Source organism: Rhinopithecus bieti, unplaced genomic scaffold (assembly GCF_001698545.2).
Source record: "Rhinopithecus bieti isolate Rb0 unplaced genomic scaffold, ASM169854v2 scaffold_19, whole genome shotgun sequence".
NCBI lineage: Eukaryota > Metazoa > Chordata > Mammalia > Primates > Cercopithecidae > Rhinopithecus > Rhinopithecus bieti.
Window position 1 is genome coordinate 3,598,503 of NW_016803360.1, and position 11,333 is coordinate 3,609,835.

Here is an 11,333-nt window from a genome sequence, read left to right on the forward strand (position 1 = left end):
GAGGGGGGAGGGGGGAGGGATTGCATTGGGAGTTATACCTGATATAAATGATGAATTGAGGGGTGCTGACAAGTTGATGGGTGCAGCACACCAACATGGCACAAGTATACATATGTAACAAACCTGCACGTTATGTACATGTCCCCTAGAACTTAAAGTATAATAAAAATAAAATAAAATAAAATAAAAAAAAGCCTTTGAAATCTGTCCTCAGCAAGGGTAACACACGCTGTGACAGGGTTTAGAGCTGAAACGACCCTAGAGATCACGAGGTCCAGTCATTCTCAACCTATGTAAGCTTCACAGCTGGCTGGCAGAGGAGGAGCAGCAAATACCCTGGATTATCAATGCGCTCCAAGACATATGTGATAGATACAGACGATCCAGTCCCTATCTTGCTCTGACAACACAAGCTTTTTCTTTTTTTCTAGAGATGAAGATAAAAAACAAAGTTCAAATCTGGTATAAAATCCTCTGCATCCTGTTTCCTAGGGCCCAGTAATTAAGTCCAGTCCTTAATTACTCAAATGTGAATATGGCACAGCAGAAAAACTGGGTGCTTTGCCCAGTAACATCCAGGTAGTTAATAGCTACACCAAACATCTAAAAAGGTCTCCTGACTCCCAGGCAGGAAACAGCATAACCAAGTATCCTCCATTAGGACAGACTGTATCATGACAGAGGAAACACATTACTCTTTAACTTTATCAGCAGGGTAATAAAGACAGGCAATAAATACTCTTTTATTGATAATTATTTTCATTCTGTGAACTTTGACAGCCCAACCCACTGATCTTTTGGCTAAAGAACAATTAGCCACAGTGATAGCACTTCACATATTCTCCACCATATCCACACGTAATGAAATCTCTTTTGGAAAGAGCTGTTCATACAAAGATTTTAGCAACTGCAAACTGAAGCCCACCAGGGCGACCTGGCAGCCAGAAGTGTTTTCTTTGGCCAGCAGGGTGTTTCAAACATTTTTAAATTGGTTTACCATGTTTTTTTCTTGTAACATGTTTCTCTGAGCAGGCAGCAGGTGCGGTGGGGCTGGCCCCTTTGAACAGGTTATCTACCTCCCAGGTTGGCACAGCCCCCACCAGTCCCATCTGAAAGCTATGCTATCTATGGGTCCCTATGGGCCTCTGGGTTTGCAGCCTCTGCTTTACTGCATTAACGTTATGAGATTAAAATGGCATGACTCATTATCTCGAACCCATTACCAATGATTGGCATCTGAATTCTGCATCAAAATATTGGGCTTACTTTAATCAAGACAACAATGAACACAGCAGGGGATGGGGAGATAGGACTGAACTGATGACCAGCTAGGTTGATTATGGTCCTTCCTTTATCAGTAAATAGCAGTATTACTTTGATCAAGACACCTCCTCTCAATGGATCATGGTTATTTCCTCATTTGTAAAATACGAAAGTTGGACTAGCTACTTAAGTTTTTTTTTTTTTTTTCAACTTTGAAATCCCATGAGATGTTTCCTACCCAAATTGTGTACAAATCTAGGAATTTTCCCAGGAATAGAGATGTTAGTGAAGAGTGGAACCTGAGAAATGTGTCTTTGGAGTCACCTAGACTAGAATCAGCAACTTGGTTTCACCATTTTCCATGAGATCAAACGCAAGTTATCTAAAACTCTCAGAGCCTCAGTTTCTTCACCTTCTTTCATTTACTCAAGATTGAAGTAAATGCATTTGAGCATCTACTATATATCAGATACATTCTAAATGATGGGGATTTAGTAGTGAACAAAACAGTCTGTGGTCTGCTGCAACTTACACATTCTAGTGGCAAGAAGACAAAAAATAAACAAAAAGATGTATAACCAGTCAGGTGGTGAGAAGTGCTATGAAAATAAATTAGGTGGCTTAAGAGGATGGGTGGGTAACAGGCAGCAGGTTATTAAAGATAGAAGAGAAGACCTCTCTGATGACACTTGAGACCTGAATGAAATGGGGGGATGACACTAGAGACTTGAATGAAATGGGGAAAGGGGATAGCGGGCAGGGAGTTTCAGCCATGCAGATATCTGTGTATAGACTGTTCTAGGTGAATAGTTATTACGAAAATTTGATGATGTGAGAAAGAGAACTCTGATAGAGCCTTTAGCACTTTTTAGAAGTGTGATAAGTTCCTTTCCTCCCACCTCTTCATTCCCCACTTTCCCTCTTCTATGCCTGTTTGTCTTCGGGATCTACTCTCCGCCTTTACATCAGCCCCAAACACAACACAGCGAAGTAGACCAAGGGTTTAATTCCATGCTCTAACCAGTGACAATCTACATCTGTCAAATCCTATTTTTAATAATCAAGTAAGAAGGCCAGTGCAGTGGCTCACGCCTGTAATCCCAGCACTTTGGGAGACTGAGGCGGGTGGATCGCTTTGAGCTCACAAGTTCGAGACCAGCATGGGTAACATGATGAAACTCCGTCTGTACTAAAAATACACACACAAAAAATTAGCCAGGTGTGGTGGTGCATGCCTGTAGTCACAGTTGCTCGGGAGGCTGAGGTGGGAGGATGTCTTGAGCCTGGGAGGCAGAAGTTGCAATGAGCCAAGATCGTGCCATTATACAGCCTGGGCAACAGAACCAGATCCTGTCTCCAAAAAAAATGAATGAATAAAAAATAATCAAGTAAGTCTTGATTATTTTAACCAAGTCTTGCCTCCACTATGTTCTGGAAAGATCCTTTTATAATAAAATGCTCCAAAATACAAACAGGTAGTTAATAAGAACATAGAGCAGAGCAGAAGAGGTTAAGATCACAGTCTCCCTATCAGAAAAGTCTGGATCACATCCCAGCTTTGTTTGCTGTCTGCATGACCTTGATTAAGTTGCTTAACCTCTCTGAACCTCGGTTTTTTTCACCTGTGAATTAGAGACCAACAATGTTACCTCTTCTCCAAGTTCAGGAGAAACCTGAATGAGATATGTACATAAAACACATGCAACTTTCTTGGCACAGAGGAAAGTGCTCAATGATGTGCATCTGTTTCTATCAGGGCTTTTCATTACAAGTTACAGAAATCAACTCCGATATCTTTGCCTGCTGCTAGTCTACTGGCAAAATAAATACTTTAAAAATATAAATTAAAAGAGAAAAAAATTAACTCTGATGAGCCAAGCAGAAGAGAATTTTATTAAAAGCGTACTGGGTGGCTCCCAGAATGTCCAACAGCCAGAATAATGCCTCAGATCATGCCACGGACTGATCCAGGAGCACCAGGGAGCAGCAGATGATGATGCTCCACCAGCAATGCCGGTAGCAATTGACATGGCCCTCTTTTTGTGTGGAAAAGAGGGTTACTCTGCCTCCCAGCAAAGCTCTGAAAGTAGAGAACTCCCCACACCAGAATGAGCGCTCAGATTCTGGACAGCCAAAAGAATCGCAAGTGTCTAGCCACACCACCTGTGCAATACGGTCCTCCTCCCTCCACATCATGGGGATTGGCTTCAGGACCCCCTGTGGATACCAAGCCCTGTGGATGCTCAAGTCACCGAGTTGGCCCTCTGTTTCTGTGGGTTCTTATTCACAGGGCCAATGGTATACAGTATCCTCATCAAACCACCTTTGGAGCACCTACTAGTTGATCACGCTACTTCCCTCACCAAGAATGTCCCTGGCCCTCTCCACACACTTCAGCCACATCCTGGAGACCCCCCACTCTGGGATGCCTTCAACCTGAACTCCAGGCCCTGCCTCCACCCTTCCCTAGCTACTTCTCTTGCTAAGTACCCTATTATTAACTGATTTACATCCTGACTATACCTGTGCATATAGACACTGATTCTTTTTAGAAGTAGAGATCAAAAACAAATGTATATACAGTTGTAAGTAACACATCCTGGTTCACTAATCATTTCTGTGTATATCTCATCCCACAAATAAGGTTACAAGTCTTGGATGACTGGGAACACCATTCTTTTCTCCTGTACCTGTTAAAAGCCTATTTCCTATTCTTTGTTAATGCTTAATAGCACTTCCTTTAAATCTGGGATGAAGCATAGTTTTTTTTTTATAGGGAGGGTCAATTGTCTAATTCATCTACAAATATTCCTTTGTTAAAAAAATAAATTCAAAATCTAATATGGAATGAGAAAAGTAATCAGTCAATATTGTTTCACAATATTGAAGCACTTAAAAATTATAATAAATTATCATTTTATAAACTCAGTTTTGTTTTGTTTTTTTAATCTAAAAGGAGTAAAAGTATCTTCCCGCTCTGGGAAGTGGGGGAACCTACAGTGCCCCAATTTTACCAAGAAAAAAAAATATTTTTTTTTCCTATGGAATAACATCCCCATCTTGTGGGCACTGTTGCTCAATGTTTTCAAAAATCATAGCAACATTTTAGAACAGTGATATCTCTTAATACTTCTCGGGAACAGAATTGAACTACAACCCCTATTTGGCCCATAAGCCAAAAGTTCCCTGTATCTTTAATAAACACTTTCTGCACAAAGCATTCAAAAATTTAAACTAATCAAAATCTATAATGAGTCAGGCATCAGCCAGGCCTATATAAAAAGAAAAATATATATGTGTGTGTACATGTGTGTGTGTATGTGTGTATGTTGTGTATGTGGATGTATATGCATGCATATCTTTGGATTCAGTACCTAAAGAGAATTCCTGCCATGAAAGGATTCTCTACTCACATGAGTAATAAACTCATTCAGGAAACATATATTGAGATCCAAAGTGTCTAGTAGGGCATTGGCTATTCCCCTTAGGTCAGGATTTGCCAAGCAGAAGGCAATACATACATGGAGGACAGGGAGAAACTGACAAGAAACTCAGTGGTTCCCAGCAGGCTCTTGGCCAAGGACAGGAGGCTGATAATATCTGCCTGGGCTCTTGGCCAAGAGGAGGAAGGTTACTGAGCATTTAGAAATATGCATGCACAAAAGAACTGAAAATCAAGAAGGGAGAGGAGGGTTACGAAACAATGGAACAATGGAAAAGCAAGGGAAGAAAGCATCAGTATCCTCTTCATCAAAGGGAAGGAAAGACATGCACATCTATAAAAAGGAAGTAAAATGAAAGTGAGGAAAGAGGCTGACAACAGTTTCCAATTCTTTCTCCCTCTGTCTGTCAAATGCCCCTTGGATATGCAAGTAAATCTGCAACTTCAAGATACCATAGATATGTAAAGTACCCTAGTCAGCTACCTGCCATCCATTTGGAATTATCATGTAACAAGCTTATCTGGTCTTGTTTATATTAATTTCCCTCATTCAAATAGTTCTTTTCTAGAGATAATGTTTCCCAAGCCAGGACATGATATAAACCCACTATTTCTGATCACATTTATTTCAGATGACCTTTTTAATTGAAGAAGGGTATCACTGCATAATGGAGCACATGTGCAATATAAATACAGCATCCTCAACCGCTAGTACCCAAACCATCAACTTATCCAAATAATCTCACATACACACACACACACACACACACACACACACACACACACCATTAAAAACAGTTTATGGACTCAGTACATGTCAACATCTCCAAAATCTCTTTTAAATCTTTCTAAACCATAAAAGAAGTCAGTACCAGGGCACCCTGGTCCATCTGGTCCCCACATTCTTCAGTCTGCTGTTCAAGACTCTACGAGCTCTGCCCAGCTTTTCTCCATTCCTCCTCGGGTTCCTCTCCCACTTCTCCCTTCAAGTCCTCCACTATGGCCAAACAGTACCAGCTTCTGGAGCCCACCAGGCACTTTTCCTACCCCAGAAGCATTGCCTGTACCATCCCCCTCCACCTAACACCCTCGACACTTCCCTAATGGCCACACTGCAGCAAATGTCCTCCACTCGATCTCTAAACGTCTACCATGTTGTGCACTGCTCTTCTCCAACAATCACTGAATGACTCCACAATTATGATGAGATTCCTTTAGTGACAGTCTGCAGTTGCAGGGAAAATTGCAGGTTTTGAAGTCCAACAACCTTGCTGCTGACAGGACATAGAACTCTGGGTATAATATCTAACTTCTTTGAACATTTGTTTCCTTATTTGTAAAATGAAACTGAACAGTACCTATCATCTTGCATGGCTGTTAAGAGGACTAGAAATAATTCACATAAAGGGCCAAATAGAACTGCCTCAACTCCAGAGAAATAAAGCAATTATGCGGTGTCTGTAGGACAGGCTGTGTGCTTAGTGAATACAGAGCCAGGCACTACTCTCCTCTGTGGTCTCCGTACTCCAACTACTGTGTTTGGCATCTAACACGCACTTTTTTGTTTTTTCTTTTTTCTTGAGACAGAGTCTCGCTCTGTCGCCTAGGCTGGAGTGTAGTGGCGTGATCTTGGCTCACTGGAAACTCCGCCTCCCGGGTTCAAGCCATTCTCCTGCCTCAGCCTCCCGAGTAGCTGGGACTACAGGCACCTGCCACCATGCCCGGCTAATTTTTTTGTATTTTTAGTAGAGATGGGGTTTCACTGTGTTAGCCAGGATGGCCTCAATCTCCTGACCTCATGATCTGCCCATCTCGGCCTCCCAAAGTGCTGGGATTACAGGGGTGAGCCACCACACCCGGCCCTAACGCACACTTTTTAAAGTCAGAAAAAATAGGCCAAGCACGGTGGCTCATGCCTCTAAATGCCAGCATGAGCTGAGGAGGCCGAGGCAGGCGGATCACCTGATGTCGGGAGTTCAAGACCAGCCTGACGAACATGGAGAAATCCCATCTCTGTTAAAAATACAAAATCAGCTGGGCATGTTGGTGCATGCCTGTAATACCAGCTACTTGGGAGGCTGAGGCAGGAGAATCGCTTGAACCCAGGAGGCTGAGCCCAGGAGGCGGAGGTTACAGTGAGCCAAGATCATGCCACTGCACTCCAACCTGGGGAACAAGAGTGAAACGTCTCAAAAAAATAAATAAATAAATTCAGGAAAAATAACTAAACTAATATGCATCAAAATGTTAATGAATCTATATTCAAGCAATGGTTTTATAGACAATTTGTTTTTTTATTTGTACTTTTCAGTACTGCCTTAATTTTCTAGAGTAAACAAATATTATAAAAGCTATGCTAAATATATTCACTATAGCACCATAATTTTGGCACATAATCCCCGTTACACATTGCAAGTAGAAATTACATTGACTTTATATCTATTTGTCTCTTATACTTTGAATAATTTTTCTCCTCAGGCACTTATGCTTGCATAAAGCAACTTTGCTGGACTGAAATAAGGACAGTTTTATTAAAATTCCCCTTAAATTCAACTCCAAAACACCTCCTCAGAATTTTATTTGTGACTTCAGTGTGTGTTAATTTGGTTATCAAGTTCAAACTTTCTCTGGTCTAAATTCAACTTTAAAAAAAAAGGAAATAAACCTAAGAGAGCTTACATTATCACTTCATGGATATCTCATTATTTTGACATTCCCACTTTCTTAGATGCTAGGTGTCTACAGTCACCTGGAGTTTTAGTATTTTAAATATTCTTCAATATATTATGCAAAGTTAACGCAAGTGGAAGATGGAGAAATTCTCTATTTCAAAACTGAAGTGGCAACAATGTGCCCATTAAAATGAAAAGGAAGATCACACATCACAGGTAACGTTTATTCCTGCATGCTGGTAGAGAATATTCACACCAAGGATGAAGGGTGGTACCCTCTCATAATTTAAAAGCAAAACAAACTGCCAGAAGAGAAGGCTACACTGGTGGACAACTAAATTATTTGAAAAGTCTCTTATACCACCTACTTCACATCAAAAGGAGAATCATTCAGATTCACCAAAAGTATGTGAAGTCGTAACTCCTACTTTTTTTTACTGCCCTCCCCCCACCAAGCCTTTCTCAGCCTACTCCCCTCCTCTGGGAACTGCCAAATCATAACGCTGTGCTCCCCTGTGCTCACCTGCTGGCACCAGCAGGAACCCAGCTCCCCCTCAGGTTCCTCCCCTCCACACAGATTTCAACTTCTCAGGCCTTCCTGGAGTCCCAAGAAGTAATGACTTTTACCCAATTCCCAACCTGATGTCAGTTTTTAACACTTGCCGGTACCAAGCCCTTCCCAAGATAGAAAACCTACCTCTTCAAATCATAACACTTGCAGAGTTGCAATATTTTAGAGATGTCAGGAGTTAGAAGCCATGGATACCTTCTAGTTCAGTGGCTCTCAACCTTAACACACTTACTTGCCTTTAACCTAATACCTATTTTATAATCTTCACCTTTATGATTCTGAAGTAAAATTCAAGTAATTTACCTATACATAATCCTGTGTGTATGCATATGCCCTTTATCATAACATTAAGGAGAAATAAAGGAAAATCATTTAAAATAGGTATTTCAATATGTGCCTGGACACTAACAGACATAAAATGAAGTGGTCAACTGTTTATATTTACCTATACTTATGAGTGAGTTCACATTTGGAAAAAAAATCAGAAAACATTCTGCATGAGAAATACAAAAATTAAAAGGATAAAGGGACACACGTGTTCATCTTCACAAATGAAAATGTGAATTAGGGCCAGGCACAGTGGCTTATGCCTATAACCTCAGTGCTTTTTGGGAGGCTAAAGTGGGAAGACTGCTTGAGCCTGGGGGTTCAAGACCAGCCTGGGCAAAAAAGCAAGACCTCATCTCTATAAAAAAAAAAATTAAAATTACTCAGCTGCAGTGATGTGAGCCTGTAGTTCTATTAACAGCTACTTGGGAGGCTGAGGTGTGAGGATTGCTTGAGCCCAGGAGCTCAAAGATACAGTGAGCTATGATCGTGCACCTGCACTTGAGCCTGGGTAAACGGAATAAGACTCTGTCTCTAAAAATAAAAAATAAAAAAACTTGAGTCAGATTAAGCAGAGGTGAGACTGACTTGTACATGACATCTTTTCAGGAATGCCAGCTAGGTCATTCTAGACACCAGACAATTCTTTGTTTGGCAGGTCTGTCCTGAAATTGTAGAATGTCTAACACAGCTGGAACCTGCCCTACAAATGATGGGACAACATAAAACACCCGCACAAATTCCCAAAATACCCTTTAGAGGGCATTACTGAGAAGTACTGATCTAGTTCACCCCATTCTGCCTCTGTGAACACAGAAGTTCTGAGAGGTTAAGTGATTACAATACTCACAGCAGGAATAGGTCACGAACCATGACAAAGTGGGTTCCAGAAACAAGTCTCATAATCACCACCCACACATACATGTGTCTCTTGGCTGACACCCACTGTTGGCTTTTTCCTTAGTCCTTACTACACAGAAGTGTGAAGTATATTAAGTTCCATATCTACACAGGCTTGCAATACTTCCTATTCACCAAACACAGTACAATTCTATTCAGTGTAGTTCTAGCTGTTTAAACATTTTTTTCAATGGCTGTCCCCAGTGTGCTGAGCTAATGTCTAGTTCAATCAACCTATAGGAAACAACTTTGCTTTTCTAATCATTAGGCAATAAATGATGAGGAGGCTCCTTCCAATAATGTCTTTGTTCATGCTCTATGGCTAAGAGGAATGCCCTCTTTCTCAAAGAACACATTTCCTTCAAAATCTGGTTCTTGTTAATATCCTCAGCAAAGCTTTCAAGACCTTAGCTCATATTGATCTCTGAATTCTCAACTTATTAACAATGACAGACTTTCAGAGAAGAAAGAAATCTACAGATTACCTAGTCAAGTCATTTTATTTTATAGATGAAGAAACTGGAACTCAGAAAAGGGAGCAAGCAGTATCCAGTGATATAACCAGTTGTCTGCAGAGAAAGCTGTAACATAGGTCTCTCCACTTCCTGCCCAGTTTCTTTTGAATACACCAATGACTCATTGCATAGCATTTACAGACCTTTCAAAAGATCAGAATTGTTTTTCTTTAAAAATATGCTTCTGCATAAATTTTAGAAAGATAATTCTATTATGCTTCACAATGTCCTTCATCTAGTGCTTAAAAATGGAAATATTTTTGCTTGCTACATATTTTCATACTACATGGAAATTTAATACAAATATCCAGTTCCTATTTCCCTTGTTAATTTCTTTCTCTTTTCTTCCCCCGCAAGTCAAAATCCATCTGCAGCTTGCTTCCCAGGACAAAATAGTCATGCCAAAAAAAATCTTAAACAGAGTAGCCAAATCAATGTCCCAAATGAAGGTTAAGTTATACAGCATTTTGGTTTCCAACCAGGTTTATTTTACAAGTGTTTTTTCTCTTTATAGGAAGGAGAGAGTAAAGGAAATCACAACGTTTCTAAAGTGTGCCTGCATGCCTTAACTATTAGTCAACAATGATTCATACATTTTTAAGCTCTTATGTGTCTCAATGAAACTTCTCAGATCTCAACTATTTTATATGGTAAATGCCTTGAATGATCAGATTCAATTATTTCTATTCTTTTCATGCACTTATTTTTACCATTTGTTTCTTAAATTAATGTACATCAGTTAACTCTTTTTAATGGTATCTGTAGAGAAGACCAGTCAAAATCCAAAATAACAACTCATTTCATTAGCTTTGAAAATCTGATATTTCTATTATTTGAGGTTATTTTATAATATATTTTAAATACAACTGCAATGCAGAAAAGGAAGTAGATCTGTTATCCCAAATCTACTAAACTGAGTGACAAAATAGAGAAAGTTTCAAAAGTACTGGCTCAAATTTCACCACCTTAATCTCTAGGCCCACAGAGTAATACACACACACACACATACACACATTCCTCCTCTTTGAAAAAGATGATAGTCATTGATTTGTTTTAAGCTTCTTCCCAACTCTGCCTCAAGCTTTTAATCTCCCCATCACTAAAGAAATATATTTTATTACAGTATTTTATAAACTGTCTTAAAATTTCAATTAATAATTTTTATCTACATGAAAAGTGTTCATTGAAATTCTCATTATTACAACTACCTGGTATTGAAGGAAACAAGTGTAAGATGTTAGGAAGGAAGGAGGCACACAGGAAGATTTGTAATACATGTCCACAACTTTTAAAAAAGACACTATAGGCTGCCTGCCTGGTTCCATCATTAATTGTGAAATCTTGAATGTCACTTAATCTTTCTGGCCTCCTTCCTTCCATGTAAACCAAGGGAGAATATGAACATGGTATCTGTTTAAAATTCTATGGTTCTAGGACACCATAAAAAATGTACTGGGCCGGGCGCGGTGGCTCAAGCCTGTAATCCCAGCACTTTGGGAGGCCGAGACGGGCAGATCACGAGGTCAGGAGATCGAGACCATCCTGGCTAACACAGTGAAACCCCGTCTCTACTAAAAAATACAAAAAACTAGCCGGGCGAGGTGGCGGGCGCCTGTAGTCCCAGCTACTCGGGAGGCTGAGGC

At 40.2% G+C, this 11,333-nt stretch overlaps 1 protein-coding gene across 1 annotated transcript in view; it reads right to left on the reverse strand.

Moving 5' to 3' along the window:
* ARHGAP18 (Rho GTPase activating protein 18) overlaps nucleotides 1-11,333 on the reverse strand; it is a 136,177-nt gene that overhangs the window by 86,817 nt on the left and 38,027 nt on the right. The window lies entirely within an intron of this gene.